The 11,362-nt window shown below is 41.7% G+C and overlaps 1 protein-coding gene across 4 annotated transcripts in view; it reads left to right on the top strand.

Annotated features, from left to right (window-relative positions):
- Positions 1-409: 409 nt before the first annotated feature.
- LOC115139501 (tyrosine-protein kinase Fyn-like) overlaps positions 410-11,362 on the top strand; it is a 67,050-nt gene continuing 56,097 nt past the window's right edge. For all 4 annotated transcript variants that reach the window (XM_029676986.2, XM_029676988.2, XM_029676987.2 and 1 more), the window contains exon 1: positions 410-580. The gene's annotated coding sequence lies outside the window, so the exon portion shown is untranslated. The remainder of the gene's footprint in view (positions 581-11,362) is intronic.

Raw genomic sequence — 11,362 nt, 5'->3', positions numbered from 1 at the left:
ATTGATTGACATTCATTATGGGCAACCACGCCTTGTCCTAGACTAGACCCCAAATTAATCTGATGTCATGGAAATACGTCTAATGCAATAGTATCTCGACTTCAACGCTCTCCACATAGGCCTCGTCTGTTGACTTTATCTAACCTGGGGGCGTTCAGTAGGTCACAACATTTTTGGAATGTTCAGATATCAACGTGTTAAGCAAACACGCCTCTCTGACATGTAGAACAAGGAATCACGGAGGCTCTATTTATGGCATTTCTATCTGCAACGTTCGAGCACGTTTGGAAACTGAACGTGGCCCTGTTTACAATCCCCTGTTCCTCACTAAAATAATCCTCCCATTCTATTGGCTGGCGGTGTTGTCAATCACTCCACTGGTACCGTTAGTTTAATTGTGGGCCTGCAAAGACAACGCCATCACACTCATCAACTACAGCGAGGGAGTGGGGTAGCACGAAGAAAGCGCTGGATTTCTGCAAGCTATTTGGCCATTATTTTCACAAAAACTATAAGCGTCTGTCTCATCTACAACTACAATGGAATACATTCGTCCGGTTAATTAAACGCCTTCGAATCGGTAAGGAACCATTTATCCTTTACTATCCTGTTTAGGTTGAAACGCTCCCTATAGCTAACAGTACAAAATGAATTACTTTGATTGTATCAATTGGAACAGCAAATGGGGTCAATTTAGTGTGTTCTTGTGGTTAACGCATTTTGTCTCTTTGTCTGTAGGCTGATGTTACAGATCAGATGTTTCCGAAATATATTTATAGGCTTTCGTTGCCATAATAAGAACGTGCAAATTGCATTGGCCAGTCGCAAGTATCCTGCCCTCGATCCTCGAACGCGTTATGTGTATTCATTAGAAATAAAAATCAATGTGCTGTGTCTGCAAAAACAGTCAACCTTCCGCGCCTTGTCGCATTGAGCCGCTTGGTGAATTTGTTTACCATACAGCACTAGTAGCCTAGTGATAACCATCTCTATCAGCATTCTACCCAATTCATTCATAAAAGATGGCATCGCGATGAAGGATACAATGAAGCAAATGTTGATTTCTTGATTGGTTTCTATTGGTTGACGAGTCTTTTATATGGCGAAGCGCTATAGTCAACCAGTGAACAAGCTTGCCATTACTTGGTTGTGAAGACCGTCGTACTGTATGTTGCCAACTTGTATTCCTTCACATCCTTTACTCTGTGTTCATCACAGCATTTTGTTGATGACCCACTTTTTTTCCATTACAATCATTTAGAAATATTACAAGACTTGGATATGACTCATTCAGAATAACAATGCTATTCATGCATATTTAAAATCATCTTAATTACATGAAGTGGGTTGGATAGTAACCTCCCCATTGAATACTCCTGAGAATATGCAGTCTTTGAGAATAAACCAACCCGTTGTTGTGAAATTGGTTGTCACTTTCCTTTGTTAGTTGGGGTCAGTTGTGCTGGTTGACCTCCACATTCTTCTATCAATACAATACAAGGCATCCTTCCTAAAATCAAGTCATGAATGCACTTACGCTAATTCCTCTGTGCAGTACAGGTCCCAGACATAGTAACGGGTTGTGTATTACATAGCTGTGGCCTAGTTTACATAGGCCGATACATTTTCATTGTTTTGCATTATGCTTACCTTACCAAATGGGAGTACTGTTGTATTCTTTTCTTATTCTTTAACTACTTGTCAACAAAGGTCAGATGCCATACCAAGCTATATTTGGTCCATTTCCTTCATACCCTGTAGGAAGGTTTTGTCAAAGATAGGTTAGATACACTACATTACCAAAAATATGTGGACACTTTCTTGTTGAACATCTCATTCCAAAATCATGGGCGTTAATATGGAGTTGCCAGCCGCTTTGCTGCTATAACAGCCTCCACTCATCTGGGAAGGCTTTCCACTAGATGTTGGAACATTGCTGCGGGGACTTGCTTCCATTCAGCCACAAGAGCATTAGTGAGGTTAGGGCATTGATTTTGGGTGATTTAAGCCTGGCTCGCAGTCGGCGTTCCAGTTCATCCTGAAAGTGTTCGATGGGGTTGAGGTCAGGGCCCTGTGTTGGCCAGTCAAATTCGTCCACACCGATGTCAATAAACCATCTCTGTATGGACCTCACTTTGTGCACGGGGGTATTGTAATGCTGAAACAGGAAAGGGCCTTCCGCAAACTGTTGCCACGAAGTTGGAAGCACAGAATCGTCTAGAATGTCATTGTATGCTGTAGTGTTAAGATTTCCCTTCACTGGAACTAAGGGGCCTAGCCCGAACCATGAAGAACAGCCCCAGACCATTATTCCTCGTCTACCAAACCTTACAGTTGGTTTTTCCGGTACGGTAGTTGATGTCGGAACGATTGTATCTGGTCTCTCCATCATCTTAGTTGATGGCGAGACAAGTTGCTTAATTCTTCACTAACCCTTGGGCTACACATCACATATGCTGCTCTTCAGTATTGATGTGAATAACTCTCTCAAATGTGTTATTGTTTTCTTTTACTAAAGCTAAGAATGTTAAGACAACTCGCCTAGGCTTGTACTATTCTCCCAACTTCCAGAGTTCCTGTATCTGTTGGTTTTTGACCAATGACATGGGTTGGCACGGCAACTCGCTGACTAAACTTTACTGCATGTCTTTTACAGAAAAGTTGCTCGTATTACAATTGCAGAACATAGGCCTATATTGCCGGCTTGATTTCAGGTGCCAGGCATGGATGCATAGTGTAATTGTTTGGTGTGAAAAGCTGTCTGCAAGGTGCTCCTGCGTTTTTTTTTTGTTTTGTTTGCAGGATCCACAATGGTAACCTTGGAAACTACAGAAATCCCTGCTCATGTTGAAATATCATCTTACATAGAAGCCACACACACACACCGACTCAACGTGGTTCACAAGGTTACGTTCCATGGGCGGCGGCCCTCTTTTGCACATGTGGGTACGCAGACTCGGGAGCAACTGAGGCCCCTCGTGATGAGTTCAGATTGTCTTGCGGCCCCCACCCCCATCAAATTTGCCCCTCCCCGATGTACACGGATGAGGTTTGTTTTGTCTCGTTTCAGCACAAGATAGAGCAAATATTCCCTCCTCTCTCTTCAATATTCCTTCATGTTTTGAAAAAAAGGTTTGGACTTTTCCATAATGCATTTTAGCCACTGTTGTCCTTGTAGAAGTTTCAGCTTGGAAAGGGCGAGTGCATGCTGCTCTTGTCATAATGAACTTCCCTACAGAGGCGAGCTCTTTTGGGTAATTTAACCTGATAGTAATGAGGTATGCAGAGCATTTTCCTCTGTGTAATTCACCACTTGGCACCTGGAGCCCAGTCCCAGTCAGTCTGCATACAGAACTGTACACTTTCTCCCATTCACTCCCATTCTTCTGCTGGAGAGAGAGAGCTGCCAAACCACCATGTTGCTGCTCACTGTTGATCCTGTGACAGCATGGCATGCTGCTACTCTCTGCTGTCGCACCACAGAGAGACAAAACTGCTCTGACCTGCTCATACAGTAAATCACGCTACACAGTCGCTTCTTTGGACTGGGTTTTTGTGCTTTTCAGGTGCTTTCATTTGAACTGGGATGCTTTGGTTCATATCTTGCCCAACATCGCCACATTTGTTAGCTAAATCAATCCAGGTCTTTGTATTGTCATTTTGGCTGGATTTATGCTAGTTGTATGTGCATAACACAACCCAACCACTTTGTACTCTATTTTGACAATCTGGTTGGGGCCACTGTAGTCACGGTCTTCTGTGTGACATTTCCTGTCGCCTCGCCTTCTCCTCAAATAGCAGAGGCCATTTTGAAAGGGCCATGACCAGGGGCCTGTGTTGTGTTCAGTGCTGATGTAATCGCATAGCTGCTGTTCTGCTCTAAGCCCACGTTCGGTCCGATGTGGGGCTCACGCGTGGGTCGTCCCCCTAACCTCAGAGCTCAGTAGCCGCTCTGTGCTCAGCATCAGCCCAGTGCTCCGAAGGTCACACACAACAACAATGATGCCATTTGTGTGACAAATCTACTGTGGGGAGATGAAATCTGTCTCTGTGTTTTTACAGTTTTTTTGTTCCGATTGTGTGGTTTACACTGACGTACTGATGGGCTAAAATTAACAGATTTTTACAGATGAGTAAATGTTTAACCATGGATGAATCCAGAGTATGACAGCTTCACTAGGGGGTGTATGTTGACATCACAGGCGGCTGGTGGCGCCTTAATTGGGGAGGACAGGCTCATAGTAATCACTGGAACGAATCAATGGAATGGTATCGAACACATCAAACATTAGGAATGTGACCAAAATAGGTTTTTACCACCTGAGGAACATTGCCAAGTCACAGCCGTTTCTCTCTCAGGCTGATACAGAGAGACTCATCCATGCTTTTATTACAAGCAGGCTTGACTACTGTAATGCTCTCCTGTCTGGTCTACCCAAGAAAGCCATTGGTCAACTGCAAAACCTACAGAATGCTGCAGCGTGGGTACTGACCAAGACCAAACGGAGAGCACACATTACAGCGGTTTTAAGGTCTCTGTACTAGAGGTCGGCCGATTAATCGGAATGGCCGATTAATTAGGGCCGATTTCAAGTTTTCATAACACTCGGAAATCGGTAATTTTGGATGTCGATTTTGACGATTTTAATTTTAATTTTAGTTATTTATTATTATTATTTTACCCCTTTATTTCATCTGTATTTAACTAGGGAAGTCAGTTAAGATCACATTCTTATTTTCAATGACGGCCTAGGAACGGTGGGTTAACTGCCTTGTTCAGGGGCAGAACAACAGATTTTTACCTTGTCAACTCAGGGATTCAATCTTGCAACCTTACGGTTAACTAGTTCAACACTCTAACCACCTGCCTCACGAGGAGCACGCCTGTTACACGAATGCAGTAAGAAGCCAAGATAAGTTGATAGCTAGCATGAAACTTAATCAATCATAATCACTAGTTATAACTACACATGGTTGATGATATTACTAGTTTATCTAGCGTGTCCTGCGTTGCATATAATCGATGCAGTGCGCATTCGCGAAAACTGTCGTTGCTCCAACGTGTACCTAATCAATACACAGAAGTATATATTTTTAAACCTGCATATTTACCTAAAAGAAATCCAGGTTAGCAGGCAATATTAACCAGGTGAAATTGTATCACTTCTCTTGCTATCATTGCACGCAGAGTCAGGGTATAAGCAACAGTTTGGGCCGCCTGGCTCATTGCGAACTAATTTGCCATTATGACATAACATTAAAGGTTGTGCAATGTAACAGGAATGTTTAGACTGATGGATGCCACCCGTTAGATAAAATACGTAACGTTTCCGTATTTCACTGAAAGAATAAACGTCTTGTTTTCGAGATGATTGTTTCCGGAGGCTCGCATTTCTGTGTGTTATTATGTTATAATTAAGTCTATGATTTGATAGAGCAGTCTGACTGGCTTTTTTTGTCCTCCAATAATCGGTATCGGCGTTGGAAAATCATAATCGGTCAACCTCTACTCTGTATTGGCTGCCTGTGAGTTTTATCATTCATTTTAAGATTCTTCTATTGGTTTTTACAGTGGTAAGAAAAAGTACAGTATGTGAACACTTTGGGAATTACCTGGATTTCTGCATGAACTGGTCATAAAATTTGATCTGATCTTCATCTACGTCACAACAATAGACAAACACAGTCTGCTTAAACTAATAACACACAAACAATTATACGTTTTCATGTCTTTATTGAACACACCGGGTAAACATTCACAGTGTAGTTGCGGATCATACCTGCACAGCGGTCAGGAGGGATTTTGGACCATTCCTCTTTACAAAACTGTTTCAGTTCAGCAATATTCTTAAGATGTCTTGTGTGAGCCGCTCTCGAGGTCATGCCACAGCATTTTAAATCGTGTTGAGGTCAGGACTCTGACTGGGCCACTCCAGAAGATGTATTTTCTTCTGTTGAAGCCATTGTGTTGTTGATTTACTTCTGTGTTTTGGGTCGTTGTCCTATTGCATCACTTTTTAACTTCTGTTGAGCTTCAATTCGCAGACAGATAGTCTTACATTCTCCTGCAAAATGTCTTGATAAACTTGGGAATTTATTTTTCCGTCGATGACAGCAAGCTGTGCAGGCCCTGGGGCAGCAATGCAGCCCCAAACCATGATGCTCCCTTCACCATACTTTACAGTTGGGATGAAGTGTTGATGTTGGTGTGCTGGGCCTTTTTTTCTCCACACATAGTGTTGTGTGTTCCTTCCAAACATCTCAACTTTAGTTTAATCTGTCCACAGAATATTTTGCCAGAAGCGCTGTGGAACATCCAAGTGCTCTTTTGCGAACTTCAGACGTGCAGCAGTGTTTTTTTTGGACAGCAGTGGCTTCTTCCGTGGTGTCCTCCCATGAACACCATTCTTGTTTAGTGTTTTACATATCGTAAACTAGTCAACAGAGATGTTAGCATGTTCCAGAGATTACTGTAAGTCTTTAGCTGACACTCTAGGATTCTTCTTAACCTCATTGAGCATTCTGCACTGTGCTCTTGCAGTCATCTTTGCAGGACAGCCACTCCTAGGGAGAGTAGCAACAGTGCTGAACTTTCTCCATATATAGACAATTTGTCTTACTGTGGACTGATGAACATCAATGCTTTTAGAGATAATTTTGTAACCCTTTTCAGCTTTATGCAAGTCAACTATTCTTAATCTTAGGTCTTCTGAGATCTCTTTTGTTCGAGGCATGGTTCACATCAGGCAATGCCTCTTGTGAATAGCAAACTCAAATTTTGTGAGTGTTTTTTATAGGGCAGGGCAGCTCTAACCAACATCTCCAATCTCGTCTCATATATTGGACTCCAGGTTAGCTGACTCCTGACTCCAATTAGCTTTTGGAAAAGTCTTTAGCCTCGAGGTTCACATACTTAAGCACACTATGTTTGTCTATTGTTGTGACTAAGATGAAGATCAGATCAAATTGTATGACTAATTTATGCAGAAATCCAGGTAATTTCAAAGGGTTCACATACTTTTTCATGCCACTGTAAGTCAATCCACATTTGTGCACTCCAATACATGTCAGACATGTTTTTAAGTTATGTACCCAGTAGGTCCCTCAGGTCCTCTGGCACTGACCTTTTAACTACCCCAAAGCCTAGGACCAAGAGGCATGGAGAGGCAGCCATTAGTTACTATGCTCCAAGCCTCTGGAATAGCCGTCCAGAAAACCCGAAACTGTGGACATATTTAAAAGAGATCTTACAACACATATTTGTAGCTTTGCTTTTCTTTCGTTTTTTTATCTCGTTCGTTATGTAGTAAATATTTCAGCTTTTATTTGAGTTTTTAATGATTTTTTTTCCTGTAAAGCACCATTCCGTTGCATTCCACTTCTGAAATGTGCTGTATAAATAAAGCTTGATTTGATACCATTCCATTTACTACATTCAAGACTTAATTTTGAGCCGTCCTCCCCTCAGCAGCCTCCTGTGGTTGACATGTGAAGCTAGGAGATCATACGATTTCCTCCACGTGAATCCCCAGAAGCATCTTTGTGTCGTTTCTGCTTTTGCATTTTTACTTTAGTGATATGAAAGGCCGGTGTGTTCACTTCTTCACAGCTCGTAGACTCCACCGCAAAATGAAACATGGTGGAAAGAATATGACTGAAACCCAAGCATGTGCCACTGGGTCATTGCTGCACTAACATCATCGGATAAAATGATGTGCATGCAACTGATATGCTTGCATGAAAGCCTGTCAAAACAGGGTTGGCTCAGGCCTCATGGAGATGGCCATCTTGGGAATATTCCTTCAAAGCGGAATTCAATTAGCTGGACTGTTTGTCTAACAAGTCCCCAGAGCCAGATCATATCACACACAGACACTGTCCCTTTTCAACACCCACACCACCTCTACCTGTGTGGGGGGAGGTCCATTATGAATTCTTGTCACCAGACATTTGACCGGCAGCATTTTAATTTACCAGACATTTTGAGAAATTGACCGGACCCATATGCATTGGGTACATAACCTGATTAGGGCGTCCTCCCACGGTGCTCGGAATGACAGAAATCACATTCAGATTACGGTAATTAGTCTTAACACAACATACAAGTCAAGGATGCAACGACGTGTGTCCTTCCCGTGCACTTTGAAGATGTTATAATAACTATCAGCATTTACTTTTCTCCGCCAACAAGATGAGTAATGAACAGTAGCCTGTGTATAGGCGGCACGTGAGTTTCATGTTTGGGGAAGCAAAAAAAATAATAAATGCACCTTTTACAATAAAGCATTCCATGCATCATCACATTTGTAGACTTATGTGATGAGTAGATTGGATAGTCATAATTTAGGCTAATAATATAACTCAATCACTGTTTGCAAAAAAAGACTGTTCAATCCATGGCTGAATACACATAACGTAGAGGCTTGGGTTATAGGAAATATCAGATACTTTTATTCTTTCTTTGCATGGGGAAAAACACATTTCATATGACTGGAGACGTTTTAGCAGAATATTTTTTAATACTACAAATTACAGGATAGCCTACTCTGCTGACACTGACAAACAAACAGATCAATAAAAACAACGTTGTCGATTTATAATTTTGGCAGTTTAATTCAATTGACTTAGGGAAAGCTTAGTTTCCCCTACCTAGCCTTATGGACGCGCCACCTATGAGAATATACTATTCCCCCATAAACTTTTATACTACCTATTCTATTGGTCAGCTTGTCGAGAAAGAAATGGCCCAAACAAACTCTGGGACAGTTGTGGGACTACTGAGCTCAAATTCATACAACCAGTAGGCCTAGGATACATTGAAAAAAAAAAAGTTTAAAGGCTTAAAATGTTGATCAACTATTATTTCTTCACATTATTAGCGCAGCAATGTGCACAAGGCAGCAGGCTACATATGAATTTGGATACCGGACAATGAAAGACAGTTAAACCAATAGAACATGGTTTCAATGGCATATGGACGTCTTTTATACAATAACTGCCTCCACGGATATGGTCGGATTTTGAATAAGCTACTATGACGCAAGGTAAAAACCTGCCTCATAATATGTAGTAAAAAATTCAGGTTTCAAAAAATTAAGTAGCTACACTGAACAAAAATATAAAACGCAACATGTAATGGTCTGGTCCCGTGTTTCATGAGCTGAAATAAAAGATCCAACAATGTTCCAGATGCAAAAATATTGTGCACAAATTTGTTTACATCCCTGTTACTGAAGATTTTTCCCTTGCCAAGATAATCCATCCATCTGACAGGTGTGGCATATCAACAAGCTGATTAAACATGATCCTTACACAGAGGCACCTTGTGCTGGGGACAGAAGGCCACTCTAAAATGTGCAGTTTTGTCACATAACACAATGCCACAGATGTCTCAAGTTTGAAAGGAAGCGTGCAATTGGCATGCTGACTGCAGGAATGTCCACCAGAGCTCTTGCCAGAGAATGTAATGTTAATTTCTCTACCATAAGCCGCCTCCAATGTCATTTTAGAGAATTTGACAGACCACGTATGGCGTCGTGTGGGCAAGCGGTTTGGTGATGTCATCGTTGTGAACAAAGTGCTCCATGGTGGGGTTATGGTATTGGCAGGCATAAGTTATGGACAACGAACACAATTGCATTTTATAGATGGCAATTTGAATGCACAGAGATACCGTGGTGAGATCCAATGTCAGTAAGGTACAGAACCTAGGATAGGATAAAGTAATCCTTCTCACCCCCCCCCCCCTTAAAAGATTTAGATGCACTATTGTAAAGTGGCAGTTCCACTGGATGTCATAAGGTGAACGCACCAATTTGTAAGTCGCTCTGGATAAGAGCGTCTGCTAAATGACTTAAATGTAAATGTTAAATGAACGGCAGGCAGGCTTAGGTCAGGCAGAGGTCAGTAATCCAGGGCAGTGTCAGAAGGGTACAGAACGGCAGGCAGGCTCAGGGCAGGCAGAATGGTCAAAACCGGGAGGATTAGAAAATAGCAACTCGAAAACGGGAAAACACGCTGGTAGGACTTGACGGGAAAAGATGAACTGGCAACAGACAAACAGAAAACGCAGGTATAAATACACAGGAGATAATGGGGACAAATGGGAGACACCTGGTGGGGGTGGAGACGAGCACAAGACAGGCGAAACAGATCAGGGTGTCTCAGGAAGCTGAACATTTCCCAGTTCTTCCATGGCCTGCGTACTCACCAGACAGTGTGTTCCAGTTCTCAACAATATACAGCAACTTCACACAGCCATTGAAGAGGAGTGGGACAACATTCCACAGGACATAATCAACAACCTGATCAACTCTATGCGAAGGAGATGTGTCACGCTGCATGAGGCAAACGGTGGTCACACCATTTACTGACTGGTTTTCTGATCCACACCCCTACCTTTTTTGTTAAGGTATCTGTGACCAACAGATGCATATCTGTATTCCCAGTCATGTAAAATCCACAGATTAGGGCCTAATTTATTTATTTCAATTGACTGATTTCCTTATATGAACTGTAACTCAGTAAAATATTTTGAAATTGTTCCGTGTTGTGTTTATATTTTTGGTCATAGTTTTCAAAATGGACACTGCCTCCAGCTCATTGCAAAGTGGTGTGTGACGCGCTGAGGAAGTCTGCCTTATGTTGCCTCTCCGAATGGGAAACGCACTTCAATTACCAGTTGAGAAATAAAAATAGTAGCTTATTTTAATCGGGGCCCAAAAACAATTTAACACATAATTGCATTTACAGTAGAATTGTTGCGTGATGATTGGGCTTCTAAAAACGCTGTCATCCTCTCAAAGGCTCTGTACTATGCGCCTGTGATAAATAAGTTACATAACGAATATATACACCCGCCAATTTAATTCCACTAAATGATGCAACCCATAGACCGATAAGCATGACCTGTTTAAATGTATTTCCATCAACTGGTATTTCCATTAATGAATAGGCTAAAAAGCATTATTTTTGCAATCAGATTTTTTCTTCTCCCGGACAATTGCCCGGTGCCAATTTTATTAATCTGCTTTTCTTTCTTCTTTTTTTTTGTTGCCAAAAGCTGATTATTACTGGCTAATGGAAACCCTGGTGTGTGTGTGTGTGCTTGCTTGTGGTTTTGTTGGCCGGGGAAGGAAACTAGTGATTTCTTGGTACTGAAAGAGGTTTACAGTGAAAGCAGAAATAGCCTATACACTGGTGTGGTGTCACTAAGTGGTAACTGACTATACATATCATTCAAGGAAATGTGCTGTTTTTTTTATTTTAATTTTAAATTGGTTTGAGAGCATCAGCACAGAACCAGGGATTCCCCTAATAGTGTCCCGAACTGTTTCTATTTTAATCTCGCTCTCTCTCTCAT

Source organism: Oncorhynchus nerka, linkage group LG13, assembly GCF_034236695.1.
Source record: "Oncorhynchus nerka isolate Pitt River linkage group LG13, Oner_Uvic_2.0, whole genome shotgun sequence".
Taxonomy (NCBI): domain Eukaryota; kingdom Metazoa; phylum Chordata; class Actinopteri; order Salmoniformes; family Salmonidae; genus Oncorhynchus; species Oncorhynchus nerka.
Note: the sequence above shows the minus strand (reverse complement) of the source record. Positions and strands in the feature narration are given on the sequence as shown.